This window comes from Salmo salar, chromosome 09 (assembly GCF_965601325.2).
Source record: "Salmo salar chromosome 09, fSalSal1, whole genome shotgun sequence".
In the NCBI taxonomy this organism is placed as follows: domain Eukaryota; kingdom Metazoa; phylum Chordata; class Actinopteri; order Salmoniformes; family Salmonidae; genus Salmo; species Salmo salar.
In genome coordinates this window covers 68216681-68239816 of record NC_138299.1, presented here as the reverse complement: position 1 = coordinate 68239816, position 23136 = coordinate 68216681, and the positions used below count along the sequence as shown (strand labels likewise).

At 41.1% G+C, this 23136-nt stretch overlaps 1 protein-coding gene across 2 annotated transcripts in view; it reads right to left on the bottom strand.

The window, feature by feature from the left end:
* LOC106611587 (leucine-rich repeat and immunoglobulin-like domain-containing nogo receptor-interacting protein 2) overlaps positions 1–23136 on the bottom strand; it is a 470887-nt gene that overhangs the window by 34153 nt on the left and 413598 nt on the right. The window contains exon 1 of one of the 2 annotated variants that reach the window (XM_014211960.3): positions 5439–5654. The exons of the other annotated variant lie outside the window; for it this stretch is intronic. The gene's annotated coding sequence lies outside the window, so the exon portion shown is untranslated. Of the gene's footprint in view, positions 1–5438; positions 5655–23136 lie in introns of those variants that run through there. 2 annotated transcript variants of the gene reach the window in all.

Genomic DNA, 23136 nt, shown 5'->3' with positions numbered 1-23136 from the left:
AGGAGCTGGCTGGAAGTAGAAGGGCTGAGCCGGCCCTATGTAAACCAATAAATCATGTTTCATTAAATTCAAAATGGGATATCCAACCAGCAAAGGTTGTTGCCTGGAAGTCTGAGGGCACATCCCCTTCATTGTCGTCGCTTCGTGCCGACACATCAAAGCAGCCGTTCCAGACTCTCAAGTCAAGGGCATAGAGAGGCTGGTGTTAGCAAGACTAGTGTCAGGGAGAGTGGGATATACAAAAAACACATTTCCAATTTACATGTGTATTAATTACACTCTTGTACATGTGTGTGTAATAGAACAAATATACTGTACAGGGACTTTACATAATAGGATAAAGACTTGCATTCGGCATTTTCAGACTCATGTGAACACAGTGCACTGCAAAATGCAAAATATTTACCCCTTTAACGGGAACAGTTATAAATTAAAATGGAAGCTGAAGGCCAATGGTCCCTGACACTTTCCTTTTGAACTATGCTGGCTTGGCCTTGACTTGAATTGAAGTTGCACCAACCTCATACACACAAGCCGCATCTCATGAATTCCAGTATACTCCACACTACAGAGACAACATGCTGTGCACTACGCCCCATCATTAACTGTAAGATCGCGCTCTAATGTGAAGGGGTTAACATACGCATATAAGATATGTCAGCGCTGCTTTTGATATCTTAATTTCCCAGATATCAAAAATTAAATAACAAACAATCCTCACAAGGGTAACTGTATGGAAAAGTTATTAAATTATAATTGAAACGTTAATGAGCCTTATAGCATCTAATGACTCTACCCTGAAGGAAACATGTAATTAACTTGCAGGTTAATGCATTGCCAGGGTGCAATCAATCCACCTTTTATAAAGGGAGTGTCTGCAAGTAATCCAAGCGGATGGTGACGATGGAAATGAGAAGGCAATCCTGGAACGTTCTCTTCTTGGTTTATACATTATTCAAATTATTTTTGTAAAGGATGGTGGATGGCATGGGTTAGAGCCATATGGTCTGCCAAGGCGCAAAATGACACTGGCCTATTCTTTGATGAGCTTTGATGAGTGGGTTGTGTAACTCAAGCTCTCTCAGTACATGCAATGGCATGCGTGTAAGGGACGTGACCTAGTTAAAAAAAAACATCAATAACATGAAGTACATCCTCACATGGTTCTGTTAGAGTACCAGTGTATCTAGCTCAAAACTGTACTGTAGTTTAGCTACACTAGAACAATAACAACACCACAGATTTTTTTGTATCTTTGATTAGTGCAATTTATCGTTAGTACCAATGTATGCTGTTGTGTCAGACATCCTTTCCTGTACATCATCATCCCCTGGCCAATGTCACAATACCAATTTATCAGTGTGATCAAACACCATCTGATTCCGAATGAACATGCATATTTTAGAGAAAGAAATGGATAACCAAATTATTGGAATCGTATTGTAGAGATTATATGGACAAATTATGACCTTATGGTCAAAAGACATTAGTGAAATGTTCTCCAAATATTGCCATCAATCAGAAGCAAATGAAAGGGAAAGTAGCTTGAGATTAACACAATTACCATAGCTGCAACATAATCACCAACCGGAATCATGTGAGGCAGAGAAAGAGATTTTGGACCACATCCCTAACTGTGAGAATCAAAGACCTTGGGTAGGCTAATAACAATCCGCTATTCTCCAATTGGCCTAGTGCTTTATTCACATGGCAAAGTCAAACAGAATTAATCAGTGTTAATCAGCCATAAACTTTGCAAGATGGAAGCAGCTGCTTTTTATTATTATTTCTGATAAGCATTGAGTTTAGGAGCAGCCAAAGAGCACCGTCAAGTGGTTGGGCCTCAATTTACCCACAATCAAACACTGCAGAATGTATTTAACACCATGATTTACAGTCTTAATCCCATGTTTAATAGTTATTAATTAATACAACTAAACTGTGGAGAGGAACAGGAGCTTGTAAGCGTGGCTGAATATTTTGTAATTAAATGTGCCAGGATTCAATTATAATGGCACCGAATAAGGACATCATTGGCGAGCCCTGGGTAGGTGATTATTATCAATACACAAGTCAAGATGAGAGATGAGTACTTTGATGGATGAAATTGGGAAGTCCTCAAGATTTTAGTCACTAATTTCCATTGGGGTAGACTAAGGTATTGAATAGAAGAATTTCAAAGCATATTTTTTTTCACTATAGCCCCCTATAGCACCCTTACCATATCAACATTAATGTATTTTCATATTGATATTGAGGTGAAATTATTATGCTTTATTGCACCACTTGAAACAGGTCAAAATGCGCTATAGGGAAGCATGTGTGTGCTCTCTACAATGAGTAGGATGTTCAGGACAGGTACTTAATCTACCATTAACAGGGCCAAGTGGTATAAAAGGTGCATCCCTGCAAACAATAATGAGTTGTTAGGTTGTCAGGACGTTGTCATGGTCCCCTGGAGGTTTTGTCTAGTTTAGCACGTTTTTAGGGTGTTCTTGGGACATTGTGGCATGGTCCCCTGGAAGTTTTTGTCTAGTTCCTGGTTTGTCCCGGGGACGTCACCCGATGGTCACAAAGAACCCCCCCCCCCCCCCACCCCCATATAGGTAATAAATGTGTAAGCGGCTTCTGAAATTCTACAGAATCTGTGGCACAGCAGAAAGATCAGCATACATCATATCCAAAGGTTGTGAGTTCAAATGCCAGGTGGGGTCATATTGAAAAGTCAGTACAAAGTGATCATGTCAAATGTAATCATATTGTCATCTATTAAAGATACTTACCTTAACTAACCCTCATGTCATTACTTAACTTAGAATGGTTTGGAAATCCTGGGACCATCACGTAACAAAAACCTCTAGGGGACCATGACATAATGTCCCAAGATTGTTAAGGGGACCTTCAGGGAGCTGTCCCAAGAATGTAATAGAAACAAACCAGGAACTAGACAAAACCTCCATGGGACCATGACACAGCTTCCCAAGAATGTCCTCGAGGATGTCCCTGCAACAAACTGGGAACTGGACAAAACCTCCAGGGGACCATGACACAACATCCCAAGAACGTTCATGGGACCTTCATGGGACCATGACACAATGTCCCAAGAAGGTCCTAAAAATGTCCCTGGAACGAACCCGAGAGAAAAGCGTCTAAGGACTAGTGAAATTAAATTCCTGAGAACTTCATGACATGGTCCTCAGTAACATCCTGGGAATGTACATGGAACTAAACAAAGCTCCCCCAGAGAAACTTCCCTTTGGACCATAACACGTTCTAAGAACGTCAGTGGGATAACGTCACGTCAAACCCTCAGTGGGCCTAATGCGAATGTCCTCAGCACGTCCCCTGTTTGCTGGGATATTACCCAGGGGCTATAGAACACATTTGTCTATAATAGCTGTGGAACCCTGCCATGTTAAGTTGCCTTCAGCGAAAATACCAGAGCAGGAAAATGTGTACTCTAAGCACAGGCTAATTGCAACAAGCTCTATATAGGGAGTGTAAGCTTGGTATACTATAACATATACTATAATGTTGCTGATTATGTTAAGATTAGCATAACCCAGCTATCAACACTGATAGTTGTTAAGAACAATGTATCCCAAACTATTCCCTGGGGACCACTAGACATTGTACATATTTGTTCTATTCCAGAGCATTTAATTCCACTGTAGTCATCCAGTCTTCAAGCCCTTGATTAGTTGATAAAGCGATGCTAGTGTAGGGTCCCAGAGGACTGGGATGGGAAACACTGGGGTAGATCACGAATAGTCAACTATAACTTGTTCTATCTATTCTAAATGGCACACCTGCAAGAAACAATACACAAGTGTAGCTAGACATAAATTATGTTCCACCTCAGTTAAAGGTAAGATCAGGCTTTATATTAACCCTATGGTACATTAATCATGACGTCCGGTGCTAACGTTTTAAGACAATGAAAACTGATGGCTCCCATCTGTATTTCCAACACACGTCCCCCAAATGATATAGATGCAAGCCTCTTTCCACATATCCACACAAGCTAATGCAATTTGTCAAGTAAGAATGCTTAATGTACCACATAAAGCAGTGTTTAATATGATAAACCGACTAAATGGATGTCTGGGAAGGAAGCACACTTAGTTATCTTATTTCATAGGAAGTGGACACAGGTTGTTAGTGCGTATGGTGGCAGGTTATAAGTGCTGGGAATGGTTTTGGAAATGACCAACATTATATAAAGGCCTACTTCACAGCAAACAGGAGTTAAAATTGAAAACCATCCAAGTTTAATCCATTGTACCGAACCCACCTGATGTGCTATGGGGTCTATTGAAAAAGGCCTGCGTGGAATCAAAATCACTAATCAATTTGCCATTTTCATTATTTTGTTAATTACAAAAATCTATTTGCATACGAGTCACTAGCAAGTTTCTTCAGAATTTTCCCACTGACCTCCTACTCTTTGGTATTTGTGAGTAGTGACGTCAGAGAACAGTCACTGCCACACAATCTATACCAATTAAAAAATTCACAGCCTCACTAAAACAACCATGTTCATCATGCCTGAACTAAGTGTCTCTGATAATTGCGAGCTGTCACAGCCACAGAACAGAAAAGCTGTCACAGCCACAAAACAATATACCAATACACCCTAAAACAATCCCTTCCGTCTGGCCCTGAAGCAAGTGTAGCCTAGCCTCTGCTCACAGGGGAAGTGGCTGATGATTAAAATGCATTAAAAAGAGCTAAGAGTTCAATGTGTTTGCTGCTAAATATCTTCTGCTACACTCCATCTCCCAAGTCCAGGCATCCCACATCTGATATGAGTCAGGGGTGTCTTAGCTGTATTGTGATTCAGCCAAAGGGCTAGTTAGGTGAGAAGAATGTCTTCGACGACCCCTGCATTTCCCTCAAAATGGTTCAGCGATTCAGAGCGACAAACAATATAGCCATTAGCGTCTGTTTGCTCACTCCTTAACTACACAGGCACAAACATTTGCAGGCTTCAAGTTTATGGCACTGTGTCATATAGGGAGGGATACATATCCAGCAATTCATTGATACCCTCCACTGACCCTCTATATCCTCTAAATGTGGAACAACAATAACAACCCAAAACAATCAGAATACCAATAACTACTACAGCAAGCTCCAGCAGTACTGCATGCACTAACCTCGTGGTTGTGTTCCACCCACTCCATTGCCCCAACAGGTTAACTAACAACACATCTGACATGCAAGCAGAATTTCTAGAAACAAGTATTTTCTCCACAAAACTCTTCTTTTTATGGCCCCACTTTAAAAATCAATAGCACAAATATTTTATGAATCACATGACTACAAAAAAAGTCTGATCTTGGCAAACCAAAATAAGAACAGCTTCAAAATGCTGTTACAATAGGTTATCCACTTCAGTGCCAGATTGAGCCATAGCAAACAACACGATAGCATACCCATTTTCCCTCTCTTCCTGTTATTCCAATGAGGTCTCTGGATACTTGATCCAGTGATACCGGAATCTCATAGGATCATTCTCCCATAGCCATCTCTTGCTCAGCTCAACAATTGCTAGACATCTCCCTCAAGCTACAAGCTACCGCTTCCATATCTCTCTCTCTCTCTCTCTCTCTCTCGCTCTCTCGCTCTCTCGCTCTCTGACAGACACATCCGTGCAATCATGAGGCTTGACCTTTGGCACTCTACTCAGTGCCATTAAAATCCATTCAGATGTGGCTCCTCCCAGGGAGGGACTTGAGACTCACACTAAAAGCCTCCCGGAGTCCTAAATGTCAGCTTGTATAAGTCTGGCCACTTGCTTACAATCATCTGAATCATTCCTTTGTTGTAGGAGGGTGGTGAGGAAGTCATTAACTACAATGAAACCCTCCCAGTTTTAATGACTGACCGTACGAGCAGATCTATGGAGATATACCTCCTTTCATCTCGTCATTAATGACAGTCAGCAGAGAGAAGGGAGACATAATAAATTATTGATCTGCAAAGTTTTATCCATCTAAAGTGCATTTCCACTCCCTGTCACAACATACCAAAATACATATAGAGAAACTGCATAATTGTTTCTCCAAGAGGATAACAAATAACAAAGGAATGTTCATGATTGAAAGCATTGTGTCTAACTGGATTACATACAGTAGGCATCCCATGCATATGAAATCAAACAACCAAATTAATTGAAAAGCACTCAAATTACCTGCAATTCTGTCCTTTGTGTTGTAAATGTTCATAAAATGGTAATATGAATGCACTTTTAACTGAGTTTGACACTGCAGGTAGCTGCGTTAAAACAGTATACATGTAGTCCATCCAAAACAAAAAAACAGTGATGGTGGTAATAGTGACCATACAGTTTAATTTCTAATTGTGGTTGCTGAGGTAGCATTTGCTTTTGATGGTTGATGATGTAGCCAAGAATAAGAGGGCTCAAGAACAGTACAGTTTGGTAGAGTTACTACATGATCTTCACATCGATGGACTGAAATAGAGGGAAATTGAGCCTGGTCATCCATGTAACCATATCTCAGGGTCCAGATTATGTTTGTTATCTTTGTTACTGATGCAAACATACACCAATACTGGGACACACATCTAAGGTTGTGTCCCAAATGGCACCCTATTCTCTAGCACAGCTAATTCCATTTTGCTCGAGTTATGCCCTAAAGCACAGAAGTTTTGTAATTAAAGTAGTTAATGAACCCCTCAAAGAGTCATTGTGAGGAAGCTTAATGTAATACAACCCTGTTTATTGGATTAAAGAGTATTCAGATGTCCTCAAGATTGATTGGCTATTGATGAGGTCACGTTAGGTCCCATGTTTGGCCCATAAAGGAAAACACGCAGGGGGTAAAAGATTATAGTTGTCATGACGCCAGCTGCTGATTCTTGTGTATTTAACAGTTTAATCAATATTAGATTTCTGTTTGTCTTATATAATGTCTATCCAGGTGTAAAATACTGGGATTAGAATTTTAACATTGAATTATCTGAAATTACATTGTCAAAAATACTGCAGGGATGCCCATATTCAATATATAGTGCTTAGGAAAGTATTTAGACCCCTTGACTTTAACATTTTGTTACCTTACAGCCTTATTCTAAAATGGATTAAATAAAACAATTTTCTCATCAATCTACACACAATACCCCATAATGACTAAGCAAAAACAGGTTAAGAATTTGTAGCAAATGTATTAAAAACAAAAGACAGAAATACCTTTTTTATATAAGTATTCAGACCATTGACTATGTGACTACATCCTGTTTCCATTGATCATCCTTGAGATGTTTCTACAACTTGATTGGAGTCCACCTGTGGTAAATTCAATTGATTGGACATGATTTGGAAAGGCACACACCTGTCTATATAATGTCCCACAGTTGACAGTGCATGTCAGAGGAAAAACCAAGCCATGAGGTCGAAGGAATTGTCCGTAGAGCTCCGAGACAGGATTGTGTCGAGGCACAGATCAGGGGAAGGGTACCAAAACATTTCTGCAGCATTGACGGTCCCCAAGAACACAGTGGCTTCAATCATTCTTAAATTGAATAAGGCTGGAATCACCAAGACTTTCCTAGAGCTCTCCGCCCGGCCAAATTGAGCAATCGGGGGAGAAGGGCCTTGTTCAGGGAGGTGACTCTGACAGAGATCTAGAGTTCCTCTGTGGAGATGGGAGAAGCCACTCTTCAGTAAAAGGCACATGACAGCCCCCTTGGAGGCACCTAAAGACTCTCAGACCATGAGAACCAAGTTTCTCTGGTCTGATGAAACCAAGATTGAACTATTTGGCCTGAATGCCAAGCGTCATGACTGGAGCAAACCTGGCACGATTCTTACGGTGAAGCATGGTGGTGGCAGCATCATGCTGTGGGGATGTTTTTCAGTGGCAGGGATTGGGAGACTAGTCAGGATACAGACACAGATGGAGTAAAGTACAGAAAGATCCTTAATGAAAACCTGCTCCAGAGTGCTCAGGACCTCAGACTGGGGCAAAGATTCACCTTCCAACAGGACAATTACCCTAATCACACAGCCAAGGCAATGCAGGAGTGGCTTTGGGACAAGTCTCTGAATGTCCTTGAGTGGCCCAGCCAGAGCCCGGACTTGAACCCTATCGAACATCTCTGTAGAGACCAGAAAATAGCTGTGCAGCAACGCTCCCCATCCAACCTGACAGAGCTTGAGAGAATCTGCACAGAAGAATGGGAGAAACTCCCCAAATACAGGTGTGCCAAGCTTGTAGCGTCATACCCAAGAAGACTTGGGGCTGTAATCACTGCCAAAGGTGATTCAATAAAGTACTGAGTAAAGGGTCTGAATACTTATTTAAATGTAATATTTCCATTTATTTATTTTTATACATTAGCAAACATTTCTACAAACCAGTTTTTGCTTTGTCATAATGGGGTATTGTGTGTAGATTGATGAGGGAAAAAAACGAATACATTTTAGAATAAGGCTGTAACGTAACAAAATGTGGAAAAAGTCAATGGGTTTAAATACTTTTTTGAAGGCACTGTATATATATATAGATAAAAAACTAAACGCTGCAGCATTGCACCAAATCCATAAATATTTTATCTGCTGATAAGAACACACAAACTCGTCAATTTTGCAACACATAAACCGGTTGCATTTTATGTTTCCATTTGAAACAAATGCAGATGGCCAAGATGCAGATATGTAGATGCGTATTCACGGAGTGACATGCTCAACTTATATTGTTTAGTAATTTGAACGGTTTCTCCACTAATCATTACATTTACATTACATTTAAGTCATTTAGCAGACGCTCTTATCCAGAGCGACTTACAAATTGGTGCATTCACCTTATGATATCCAGTGGAACAACCACTTTACAATAGTGCATCTAAATCTTTTAAGGGGGGGGGGGGGGGGGGGGGGGGGGTTAGAAGGATTACTTTATCCTATCCTAGGTATTCCTTAAAGAGGTGGGGTTTCAGGTGTCTCCGGAAGGTGGTGATTGACTCCGCTGTCCTGGCGTCGTGAGGGAGCTTGTTCCACCATTGGGGTCCCAGAGCAGCGAACAGTTTTGACTGGGCTGAGCGGGAACTGTGCTTCCTCAGAGGTAGGGGGGGCCAGCAGGCCAGAGGTGGATGAACGCAGTGCCCTTGTTTGGGTGTAGGGCCTGATCAGAGCCTGAAGGTATGGAGGTGCCGTTCCCTTCACAGCTCCGTAGGCAATCACCATGGTCTTGTAGCGGATGCGAGCTTCAACTGGAAGCCAGTGGAGAGAGCGGAGGAGCGGGGTGACGTGAGAGAACTTGGGAAGGTTGAACACCAGACGGGCTGCGGCGTTCTGGATGAGTTGTAGGGGTTTAATGGCACAGGCAGGGAGCCCAGCCAACAGCGAGTTGCAGTAATCTAGACGGGAGATCACAAGTGCCTGGATTAGGACCTGCGCCGCTTCCTGTGTGAGGCAGGGTCGTACTCTGCGAATGTTGTAGAGCATGAACCTACAGGATCGGGTCACCGCCTTGATGTTAGTGGAGAACGACAGGGTGTTGTCCAGGATCACGCCAAGGTTCTTAGCACTCTGGGAGGAGGACACAAGGGAGTTGTCAACCGTGATGGCGAGATCATGGAACGGGCAGTCCTTCCCCGGGAGGAAGAGCAGCTCCGTCTTGCCGAGGTTCAGCTTAATCAGTCAGGTGGTTATATTCCTCCCCGTCTCTGAAGTTGCTTTCATGTTCCACCTACAGTAGAAGACTCCGAACTTGTTCAACAAAACATACCCTTCATCTATATTTAGTTGCATTATTAATTATCCTAATGTGTTTTTTTTTTGCCTCTCGCTATTTAATTATTCATGAGGAAGCTCATGGGTGTTCCTCCCCCCTCCCGCAAGCACACCTTTCATTTTGAACATGCTGAAAATAAGTTTCGGTAGAGGAATGGAAAGATGAAGAGATGAAACAGGATGAGTAACATGTAAATCTGAATGAAAATCTGTCAAAGCCAATGCTTTTGACAGGCAGCTAAGGCTAATTAGGTGGCTTTCTCTGGCTTCTAATTTGAGTGACCTTTTGTTAAAAAGCACAATGAACTAAATGACCGAATGACACAATAATCTAGTCACATTGGTCACGAATGTGACTCAGTATCGACTCAAAATATACCCTTTGTCAACCCAAAGATGTCTTCTATTACTGAAAGAATGCATGACATAATATACAAAACAGTGAAGAGACAATATAAGAAAACAATCCTCCAACGTGGTCTCATTAGAATATGTCAAAATAGACATTGAACCATTGTATTTATATGTCACAATAGCTGACATATAGGTCGTTATATGCCACTTACAGTGACATATTACTGTCACTATAACGATGAATTGTCCTCCCCCTTGCTTCAAACTGAATTTGCAGGTCTTCAAAATACTGAGAGAATCTTTGCAGTATCAGTACAAATCACTATCTATATCTTGAAATACCCCAAATCTTGAAACAGTTTGGTACAATTATCACATTGTAAAACTTTGACTCTGAAACCCCTAATACAGTCAACAAATGTGCATGAACAATGCAATTACATATGTTTCAGGTGCCATATGAGCAGATATAATTGAATAGATTTTCCCTTAGTTTGCATTAGTGCACAGTCATGCACTCTGTGGACAACCTAACTGAAAGTACTAAACCTCAAGTCACATTTCAAAGATAGTTTATCAGTGGTCTATACTCCCACTCCCGCCTTGTCAATCAGTCGGTAGGGAGCTTTGCGGATTGTGACTTCACAGCATGGGTATTTACCTCACATAAAGAGTTTGTTGCCTCGGTGAGACCTGAGGTGAGGTACACAGAGAGCCTGTTCCTGGAAGATAAGCTCAGAATGAGCTCCCCTGCAAACACACCTCTTCACAAACAATCATTAACATAGCCATTTCTCATGACACATTACTGATTTCGCTATCATTTTGAGCCTCTCCTTATTGACCATGCCTGCTTTAGTTATCGACTGCTTCCAGAAGACTAACTTGATGGTGTGTAATCCTTTCAGAGAAGTTAAATAGTAACATTGAAAAGGAGGGAGGATAAATTGGCTTTTTAAAATTAAAACAGATCAAATGTTTTGCTGGTACAGTGAGCAGCGGTATCAAATAACAGCAGTCTTGGCAAGAACATTACATTTAATTTTACAATTTTAAATGTAACCTTTATTTAACTAGGCAAGTCAGTACAGAACAAATTATTATTTACAATGACAGCCGACAGTGGACGACACTGGGCCAATTGTGCGCCGCCCTATGGGACTCCAGGGTGTCTGTAGTGATGCTTCTAGCACTGAGATGTAGTGCCTTAGACCGCTGCACCACTCGGTATTGATGTCAAAAGAGCAAAAGTACAGAATATCAATGTTTGATGGACTTTTTATGCAAGAGATTATTGAATTGATCAAGTTGAAATACACTACTTCCTGCAGGTCCATTATTTATATTTGTTCAAGGTATTCTGCAGTTCCAATAGGAAAATCAGTGCACATGGTTTATCAACCCCAGAAGCTGAATTAAAAGGGAAGACACACCTTAGCCTCTCTCCCCATCGCCCAAAGCTTATTCCATCTTACCGTCCCATGTGTCAGCTAGAATTTTCTGCCAGACAATATCATTTTGAAAGTTCTGGCACCAACACAGCTAATTCTATTGTCTCTGCAGCCAAAAACCTATACCAAGCTGCATGGGGACTTCGAAAACAGCCAGGAGTGCAGTAGGATCCAAAATGCCTACAAAACAACCTAAAAGCCTGTCACCGCTAACACGTGTTGGTGGGAATTATTTCTCAACCACGGTTTCAATGGGTGGACGGAAAGCCCCAGGAAAAACGTCTCTCCCAGCTGAACTATCAAATGCCTGCATATGATGAAGTTGGTTGGCTAAAGCTTGCAATATCTCTGCACGTGGGGACTTTTATTTTATTCTCTGTGGCTTTCGAAAACACAGTTGTGTGGGACGGGGCCTATCTCTGCCCTTAAGGTATCGAGCTTCAAGGGATCCGTTAATTGAGCAGAATTCCATTTTGACTCTGGTGTGTCCCTGTCCTACAATTGTCATCAGGACTAGTGTTACTACAGCTAAATCTGCCAAACGAAGCCACTGTTACACTCTGAAAGGTCCTCAAGGCCCGTGAGGTTTGGCGTCCGAGGATGCTGTATGTGTCAGTGTAATGGCTACATTTGTGTGCAATGGCGGGGCTCCTCCAATTTGGAAGAATAAAACAGGAAGATAAAGAGCCAGAGGGCACTGTCGACTAATTAAGGCCCAGATGGTCCAGATAAGTAGGGCCAGTAGGGCCTCCTACAATTAATTACTGAATAGTATTCAAGTGGGTATTGTTGGTCAGTCAGATACTGCTGACAAGCATCGTCACTGCCACGCCTATGGCCATGAGAGAGGTGGAATGACAGAACAGCTTAGACAAGGTTTTAACAGACTATACTGGAGTTGGTGCCCATGTAGGTTGTTTCACTCCTCAAAATAGAAGCCCAATTTACTGGATACTGACACCTAAATGTATTATTCTATGTATACACAGCAACCTCCCAAGACTCGTAATTGGGCAGATTTCTATCATGGTGTAAAGACATTGCCCTGCCATTTTCATTCTTCACAACTGCCACAACCACAGTCTCACACTTAAGTCTTATCCAATGTGCACACACCTCTTTTATGCTGCATGTATTATCCCAGATGATAGCTCCTCACATTTGACTTGACAAAATTTTGCCAGATGCCAAAAGTCTGCAATCAGTTTAAAAACTTCTTCGTGTCACCTTTGAACAGGTGAAGGGGACTGAATCATTCTGGCTCCAAAAATGAAGTTTTCACCACAATGGAAATTTAATGAATTGTCAAGGGTCCTGAAAGAGATCACCAAACACATTCCTCCCACCCTGCATAAGAGGACAGGTGGAGACATGGAGGGTTCAGGTGGATGCCACCAATTGCCCAACACAGGACTTGACAGCATGAGAGGGGGAACTTTCACACATTACTTCTGAAGAAAGTATAAGAAGGATCCTTGACCACAAAAGGAAGGTGATACGGTACCTTTCTTTTCCGTGTGCCAATACATTGGACATATATAATGTATGACAAGGCCCCAGGGGCTCCATTAAGAGATCCGGGACATCGCAGTGTCTAGTTGAGAAACTTAGAATGTCCCCTTAAAGTCGACAGATACTGTACCATACACTATATTCTGGGAATAATGGGAAGAAAAGGCTTCCGATGTCCTTTCACACAGCTGTCTATTTTTACCAATCAACCTCATGCTTAAATTTGAGAATCGAGGGAGCTCTTTTTGGGATAGGGGGAGGGTGAGATTGGGTTGAATTATGGAAATAGTATGTAATTGAGAAGACCCAGCAGGAGGACGAGGCATAATCATGCGGCTTGTATGATCAGCAAGTCAGGAGTGCGGAGATACGCTACACCATCTGCAGACAAATCTCCTACATGAAGGGATTTCACTGTAATGTGGTTAGAATAACATGCTTTGATGTGATCCATTTTGTGCAGGGGGTGGGGGGAGTACAGCTCAAGCTATGCAAGAGATATTAGAGAAAGTAGGAGATAGGAATCCCATTGATCAATGAACGGAGGAACGTACAGTATAACGCCTCACACACCAGACTGTTGACAAATTGGAAATGCTGTGTCGTGGTTGCTAATCGTCACACATGAGTAAACAAAACTTCCTATTTTCCTTGAAAGTACATAATGTCACGATTCCAAATCTATATGATATTACAGAGAACAAGTTAATAATCTCACATCTCGGAAACTATTTGTTGTGTTGTACTTCTTGTCGACAAAATTCATGCTAATGTTGGATTTTTTGGTTAGCGCCCAATTGACTCCCATTCACTCCTTGAAGGAGGGCTCTCCTTGTCCCAGAATCACCTAGAATTCAATGCACGGCCCATGGGCAACGTACACAATGGGCGTTAATAAAATTCCAAAGGAGTTTTCCATGCCCTCAAAAGTAGCTCTGACTATGCCTCACAATTTATAGGCACAAGGAATTGGGAAGAAGGGCATTATCGGACAATTGTGGGTTGTGGAAATTATTACATTCACTTCGAGACAGTGGGATTTGTGCATTGCTTTCAATGCCTTAAATGTGCTTTAAAGGTGCAATATGCAGAAATCGCTTCATATTGCCAAAATTCTAATAGTTTGCCTAATTTCAGTTTATGTAACAAAACAAACAAAACAAGCAAGAGTAGAGAATCATTGTACCATCTGAACCCTTATGAAATATCAATATAGTGTATAACAAAATGTTTAGTCTTTTCAGCTGTTTGAAGCTGGTGTACAAAACCGAAAGTAAAAGACGCAAAAACAAAACTTAAGAATGGGAAGCATAGAAATTGTGCACATAAAACAGATCTACCGCTTCTTTGACTTGCTTTGAATGAGTGACAGATCGAAAACTCACATTTAAATGTGAATTTGGTTGGGTCGCCCAAAAAGTTACATATTTCCGCTTTAATATACATGACCATGTAATAACTGTTGTTTTCTTTTTAAGTTACAGGGGCATTGCATCAGAATTCCACAACTTGATACTTTCTTATTAACCATGAAAAAATATTAGGGCAAGTTGTCTTTACAATCGACTTAAAGCCTTCTTCTTTGGATGCTGTAGCTGTCTTATGTATTAAATCAGTGACCCTTTGCAATGATGATGTCCAATGGTACATAATTTCATATACCATATGGATATGAATGCTAAAGAGAGAAAATCTCTGCAATGCCTATGCATTAAAACACCCTGTTGTTTTTAAAATAGTAATTTCTATGAGAGAGTAATTTTCTCAAGGGGATGGATCAAGAATATATAGAAATGGAGGAGGGACATGCCTTTCAATTTCAGTCAAGGTGAGGGTTTAGTATTTTTTTAATCTAGTCCAGAGGAGGGTCACGTAATGTGTAATTGCTGACATTTCTATGGCCGAATAACAATTTGTTTCTTATTAGGCTGTACAGTATTTTGATGTGTGCCCAATGCCGCCCTTCATCTCTGATTCTCCGCTGGGCGCACAATATCAAGTGCGCCTATAGGCTATTTAGTGTGGCCTCAATCAAATTATCCATAGCTTCGGAGAAGCACAGAGCAAAGTTAAGATAGCTGCTGGGATGGTGTAAATAAAACTAGGCTGCAATACACACTGCAATGGATATTTCATCCCTGAGCCCTGGACTGCTCTGCTCTTGCTGATCAAACACTTTGTGTGCTGCCTAACCAATGCTGTGCTGTGTAGGCCTACAGTGGCAGTTCAGGCGGAGAGTCAAAGGCTTCTTAAAATATCTTTTTTATTAGGCCTAGTCCAGAAAATGCAATATCTTGCGGACAGACTAACCTATAGCCTATGTTCTGTTCAGTTTGAGAAAGAGAGAGCAAGATGAGAAGGTCAACTTTGATAGCTTGCTACTACTACTCTAATTGATTTTAATAAAAACAATATGTTTCTTGCCCATGATGTATTTATCAGAGTAATTGACCTCAATAAGCCAGATTTGAGTAACTTACATTGTGGTGCTGAAACATGGAACAGCAGCCGCGGCACAATCAATCAGAAATGGACAGCTCATGCTGCTGAAAGTAGGCAAATTCGAGTAGGCATAATTCATTTCAACCATCTTTACTTTAATTAGACTTTACTAACTACAAGAGGGCTTTGTGTTTCAGCTTATTTCTTACTATTTAATTATGAAATAAGAGGTAGACCTACATGTTTGACAGACAAAATTAGGCTATAGGCTGCTATATACATAGATTTGTCGGCCAATTCCTCCACCCACCATGTAATCTTTAAATAGCCTACCTCCGTGTCAGTGAAGGGCTGTTAAGTTATAACCAGGATTCGAATTGAAGGGGTATGAGAGGGTCCGCCATAGGCCTACCTTTTATTAAAGAAAATGGCAAAAAGCACCCGCCTACCCCTTGCTAGCTTAAGATTAAGAAGAAAATAAAAGGGATTGGATTTATATAAAGTGATCTATAACAGCCCTTTGGTCCGCGATGCTTTATGCTAGAAACAAGCTGTAATAAATACCCGGGAAAGACGTGACTTCTCTGTAGCCGAGGATACAAAAAATGGACTTTGCTTGGGAAGTAATATAATTCTTTCACCATCAATTGATTAAGCTATTCACTTTCTGTATAATAGAAGATGTTTAAACCCAGACAGCTTTTAGGGAAACATTTGTGACCTTCTCTCATTGGATTAAACCACGGAAGAAGAGTTGCCAGCAGTTAAAGCTTCTTCTTAAGGCTAGGGGGCAGTATTCGGAAGTTTGGATGACTGAGGTGCCCAAAGTAAACTGCCTGTTACTCAGGCCCAGAAGCTAGGATATGCATATGCATGGTAGTATTGGATAGAAAACTCTAAAGTTTCTAAAACTGTTAAAATAATGTCTGTGAGTATCACAGAACTGATTTGGCAGGTGAAACCCCGAGGACAATCCATCCAGGGAAACATGTTTTTGAGGTCATTGGATTTTCCAATGTATGGGAAATGGGAAACCCAAATTATTTGGACCCAGATTGCAGTTCCTATGGCTTCCACTAGATGTCAACTGTCTTTAGAAATTGTTCTTTTTTTTTAAATGAAGAAGTAGTCGTACTCTTTCTAAGTGTCACTCAGGTGGACTCTAGTCTTTTGGTACGCGTGAATGAGAGCGCGCTCCGTGTTGTTTTTCTCCGGTATTGGAAACAGTTTATTCCGTCTTAAATTTTATCGATTATTTACATTTTAGGGTACCTGAGGTTGGATTAGAAACGTTGTTTTAAATGTTTGGACCAAGTTTAGAGGTAACTTATTAGATCCTTTGTAGGCATGTTGGGTGAGTTGGAACCGGTGTATTTCTGAATCAAACGCGCCAAATAAAACAGACATTTTTGGGATATAAAGAAGGACTTTATCGAACAAAACAACCATTCATTGTGTAACTGAGACCTTTGGGATTGCAAAAAGATAATATCCAAAGGTAAGCGATTTATATTATCGCTATTTCTGACTTTCGTTATGCATCTTTTTGGTTGGAAAATGTTTTTCATGCTTACTTATGCGGGGCGCTGTCCTCAGATAATCGTATGGTATGCTTTCGCCGTAAAGCCTTTTTGAAATCTGACAAAGCGGCTGGATTAACAAGAGGTGTATCTTTTAAATGATGTAAGACACTTGGAAAGGTACAGTAGGCCTAACTTTTGAAAGTACCATGCTCAGATTCCTATGATGTCTCAGATTGTATTATTTGCAAACAAGGATAGTTTAGTTGCAAACAAGACACACTGATTTGGCATTGGAGAAATATGATAAGATGAACACATAGGCCTATCTCTCTGTCCATTCATAGCCTGTAATTTCGATAATTTGTGTAGTATTAAAAATACATGTAGAATTGCATGAAATTACAACTCAGACCTGCAAATACGATGACATAGTAAAAGCATTGCATGAATCTAACGGAAATCTTTCCACCCCTACTCTTTTCCACAGCGGTCTGTGAACCCACAACCTTATGGTTCACAGTCCACTGCACTGTCAAAATTACTGCTTTGCCATGTAATGCTTGCAGGACAAAAAACTGTTTGTAAAACTGCTTATCTAAGGCTCTGGTCTGTCCAAGAAGTGAGGGTAAATGGAAGGCAGGTTCTCTACTACCCACTTTATGTTTTACTTATTATTTTGGGTATAAGGAAGGGTCAGTTGTTTTTATTCAAGCGTTCAGGAAGGGTTTAAGTAAAATATATTTTGCTGACGGGAGGGCCACCCATTTCAATTTCAGAGAGGTCTGATATTCTCAATGAAACCCTTATTAAAAATAGCATTCACTCCCTAGGAAATACATGTGTTTCTTTCATATCTGGGCTCTTGCTGGCCTCTATGAGAAACTCACAAAGAGAGACGTGAGAGGAGTACTATCAAGCAACATCATTGCTCCAGGGATGTGTCTCTGGTCCAGCACAGCTGCCAAGGAAGTATACTTTTTGGCATGTTTTCTGCTGACTCAACTTATTCTCGATAACAAGAACAAATTCTTCAATTACAATGTTTTATGGTATTTTGTTAGCTTAAAGCATTATTCTAAAATGTATTAAATCGTTTTTCCCCCTCATCAAACTGCACACAACACAGGATTTTTTTAGCTAATTTATTACAAATAAAACAAATATTTAGACCCTTTGCTCAGTATTTTGATGAAGCACCTTTGGCAGCGTTTACAGCCTTGAGTCTTCTTGGGTGTGACGCTACAAGCTTGGCACACCTGTATTTGGGGAGTTTCTCCCATTCTTTTCTGAAGATTCTCTCAAGCTCTGTCAGGTTGGATGGGGATCGTTGCTGCACAGCTATTTTCAGGTCTCTCCAGTGATGTTTGATCGAGTTCAAGTCCAGGCTCTGGCTGCGCCATTCAAGGACACTCAGAGACTTGTCCCGAAGCCACTCCTGCATTGTCTTGGCTGTGTGCTTAGGTTCAATGTCCTGTTGGAAGGTGAACCTTCACCCCAGTCTGAGGTCCTGAGCGCTCTGGAGCAGGTTTTTATCAAGGATCTCTCTGCAATTTACTCCATTCATCTTTGCATCGATCCTGACTAGTCTCCCAATCCCTGCTGCTGAAAAATACCCCCACAGCATGATGCTGCCACCACCATGCTTAACCACGCTTGGCATTCAGGCTAAAGAGTTTAACCGTAGTTTCATCAGACCATAGAATCTTGTCTCTCATGGTCTGAGAGTCTTTAGATACCTTTTGGCAAACTCCAAGCGGGCTGTCATGTACCTTTTACTGAGGAGTGACTTCCGTTTGGCAACTCTACCATAAAGGCCTGATTGGTGGAGTGTTGCAGAGATGGTTTTTCTTCTGGAAGGTTCTCCCATCTTCACAGAGGAACTCTAGAGCTCTGTCAGGGTGACCATCACGTCCCTGATCAAGGCCCTTCTCCCCGATTGCTCAGTTTGGCCAGTCGGCCAGCTCTAGGAAGAGTCTTGGTAGTTCCAAACATCTTCCATTTAAGAATGATGGAGGCCACTGTGTTCTTAGGACCTTCAATGCCACAAAAATATTTTGGTACCCTTCCCCAGATCTGGGCCTTGACACAATCCTGTCTCGGAGCTCTACGGACAATTCCTTCGTCCTCATTGCTTGGTTTTTGCTCTGACATGCGTTGTCAACTGTGGGACCTTATCTAGTCAGGTGTGTGCCTTTCCAAATCATGTCCAATATCGTGGAAAATTTGTCATGCTATCCCATGTTTTACTGTTTAAAGAATTGTCTCTTGTTATATGCTAGTGTTTTTTCTAACCTGATACATACGTGTCTTTGTGGGACTTAGTCATAAGACTGGGCGTATAGCTAAGGTCCGTTTGGGTGCGACTGCAGCATGTGACATTCCGTGGGTTTACTATCTACAGAAATTCACATGTATGGAAACTTGCAGAAAGGAGCACATTATAGTATGTGTTGTTGTGAATGCAGTTAGATGGTTGAGCCCTCAGGCTATCAACCTCGTGCTATCTTAAATCTGCACAGACAACTAATTGCACCTTACACACTATCTGCTGATTGCCACGTATAAAAATAGGATGTGCTTCTCTATAAAAGCTGAGAACCGACACTGTTCGTTGAGCTTTTCAACTTTGCAATGTTGAGTGGATAGTTGATTGGAAATTTTTTCAAAAATTATAATAAAGTGTTGTTTGAAAGAATCTGCAGTTTCTCTTCCTATAGAATTGCTACCACACCAATCAATTGAATTTACCACAGGTGGACTCCAATCAAGTTGAAGAAACATCTCAAGGATGATCAATGGAAACAGGATGCACCTGAGCTCAATTTTGAGTCTCATAGCAAAGGGTCTGAATACTAAATAAATAAATAGGGTATTTCTGTTTTTATTATTAATAAATTTGCCAACATTTCTAACTTTGCCATTATGGGGTATTGTGTGTAGATTGCAGAGGATATATATGTATATACACTGCTCAAAAAAATAAAGGGAACACTTAAACAACACAATGTAACTCCAAGTCAATCCCACTTCTGTGAAATCAAACTGTCCACTTAGGAAGCAACACTGATTGACAATACATTTCACATGCTGTTGTGCAAATGGAATAGGCAACAGGTGGAAATTATAGGCAATTAGCAAGACACCCCCAATAAAGGAGTGGTTCTGCAGGTGGGGACCACAGACCACTTCTCAGTTCCTATGCTTCCTGGCTGATGTTTTGGTCACTTTTGAATGCTGGCAGTGCTTTTACTCTAGTGGTAGCATGAGACGGAGTCTACAACCCACACAAGTGGCTCAGGTAGTGCAGCTCATCCAGGATGGCACATCAATGCGAGCTGTGGCAAGAAGGTTTGCTGTGTCTGTCAGCGTAGTGTCCAGAGCATGGAGGCGCTACCAGGAGACAGGCCAGTACATCAGGAGACATGGAGGAGGCCATAGGAGGGCAACAACCCAGCAGCAGGACCGCTACCTCCGCCTTTGTGCAAGGAGGAGCTGGTGAAGCACTGCCAGAGCCCTGCAAAATGACCTCCAGCAGGCCACAAATGTGCATGTGTCTGCTCAAACGGTCAGAAACAGACTCCATGAGGGTGGTATGAGGGCCCGACGTCCACAGGTGGGGGTTGTGCTTACAACCCAACACCGTGCAGGACGTTTGGCATTTGCCAGAGAACACCAAGATTGGCAAATTCGCCACTGGCGCCCTGTGCTCTTCACAGATGAAAGCAGGTTCACACTGAGCACGTGACAGACATGACAACGTCTGGAGACGCCGTGGAGAACGTTCTGCTGCCTGCAACATCCTCCAGCATGACCGGTTTGGCGGTGGGTCAGTCATGGTGTGGGGGGGGGGGCATTTCTTTGGGGGGCCGCACAGCCCTCCATGTGCTCGCCAGAGGTAGCCTGACTGCCATTAGGTACCGAGATGAGATCCTCAGACCCCTTGTGAGACCATATGCTGGTGCGGTTGGCCCTGGGTTCCTCCTAATGCAAGACAATGCTAGACCTCATGTGGCTGGAGTGTGTCAGCAGTTCCTGCAAGAGGAAGGCATTGATGCTATGGACTGGCCCGCCCGTTCCCCAGACCTGAATCCAATTGAGCACATCTGGGACATCATGTCTTGCTCCATCCACCAACGCCACATTGCACCACAGACTGTCCAGGAGTTGGCGGATGCTTTAGTCCAGGTCTGGGAGGAGATCACTCAGGAGACCATCCGCCACCTCATCAGGAGCATGCCCAGGCGTTGTAGGGAGGTCATACAGGCACGTGGAGGCCACACACACTACTGAGCCTCAATTTGACTTGTCTTAAGGACAGTACATCAAAGTTGGATCAGCCTGTAGTGTGGTTTTCCACTTTAATTTTGAGTGTGACTCCAAATCCAGTCCTCCATGGGTTGATAAATTGGATTTCCATTGATTATTTTTGTGTGATTTTGTTGTCAGTACATTCAACTATGTAAAGAAAAAAGTATTTAATAAGATTATTTCTTTCATTCAGATCTAGGATGTGTTGTTTAAGTGTTCCCTTTATTTTTTTGAGCAGTATATATATATATATATTAATCAATTTTAGAATAATGCTGTAACATAACAAAATGTGGAAAAAGTCAAGGGGTCTGAATACTTTCCGAAGGCACTGCATGTAACATTGTTTCAGAGAAGAGACATTTTTCTTTGGAAAAAAAGTGTTTATCTTGAGCATAAAGATAAAGTAGCACCCAAACAAACAGTAGCACTAAACCTGACAGATTAAAATGAAATACTAGACTTAGTCTGCAGTAGCTTATGGGTAGCTTAAACATTGTGTCAACTTTCAAATATTTGACTGGAACGTGAGAAGGCGGCAAAGCTGCTTTCATCCTTGTGTATGGTTAATTGAGCTACCGTATATTTTTGAGAATGTTATATGCACCTGAAAATATGAGGTTGACCATATCGGTGAGAAAACATATTAAAATTGTATGCAGCCGTACATAAAATATATAGCTACAAATATTTATATTGTAACCTGGGGCTTTTGAAGCAATGCACAGTGCAATATCAGTCACTCTGATATCAGCTTGGTCAGGGGTTAGGGCTGTATCAGATAGGGTTAAGATAGATTGCTTCAGCACAGTCTGCATCAACCACCCAAAATGACTATTCATGCCACTACAGCACAATGAGCATATCATTTGTGTCTATTGCAAAGAACAAGAAAAGCTGTTAAATACTGTGCTGGTTGCTGTTAATCTAATCTGTTGAATGGAATTGTTGAATGAATCATAATTAGTTAGACATTACATACAAACCTACTTCAGATGTACTATCATATTTAAAACCTCATTATTAGTATAGGTTCATTAAATATGCAAAAAAACACAGTCATTGTGCTAGATAAATGATCTAATTAACTATTATGTAATATATAATCACTATCACTAAGGTAAAGAAGAACATAACATTTCTGAACTTAAGCTCAAATATGATCTTTTACTTTTGAAGAGAGCCAAGAACTACAGGTTAAACTAAAATAAAGTTTCTATGAAAATCTATATAAATTAGAATTTAACAACAGTTGGACTGATCCTAGAGCCTTCATAGACTCAACAACCCTGAAGCAACTATCAGCAGGCCAAAAATATTCACTAAAAATAGAAATCGGTCAAAAATAAATATTACAAACTTAAAACATTCACACAGACCTATAACAACATGGAATAAAACTAAACAGATTCTACAAGAACCAACATCACCCCCAAAAAACACACCCCAATTCTTGGATAGCTTTCCAGAATTCACCAATAAATCGGTCCACATGGAAAACTAAAGGCATAGACACTGTTAATGACTTGGTAATAGGAAATAAAATTATGTCCATGACAGAATTAAAAAGCAATTTTGGACTGAACAATGTAGACATTTTCAAATACATGCAACTTCAAAGTTTCATATCACAACATTTTGGAGATCAGAGCAATGTTGAGGGAATTCTATTTGAGTCCGAAAATGATACTTATATCATAGGTAAGATATAGAAAACCTTGTAGAGAGCCTATCTAACTGACAATCTATTAGAAAAAAATATACACAAAGGCTTAAAAAGATCTGA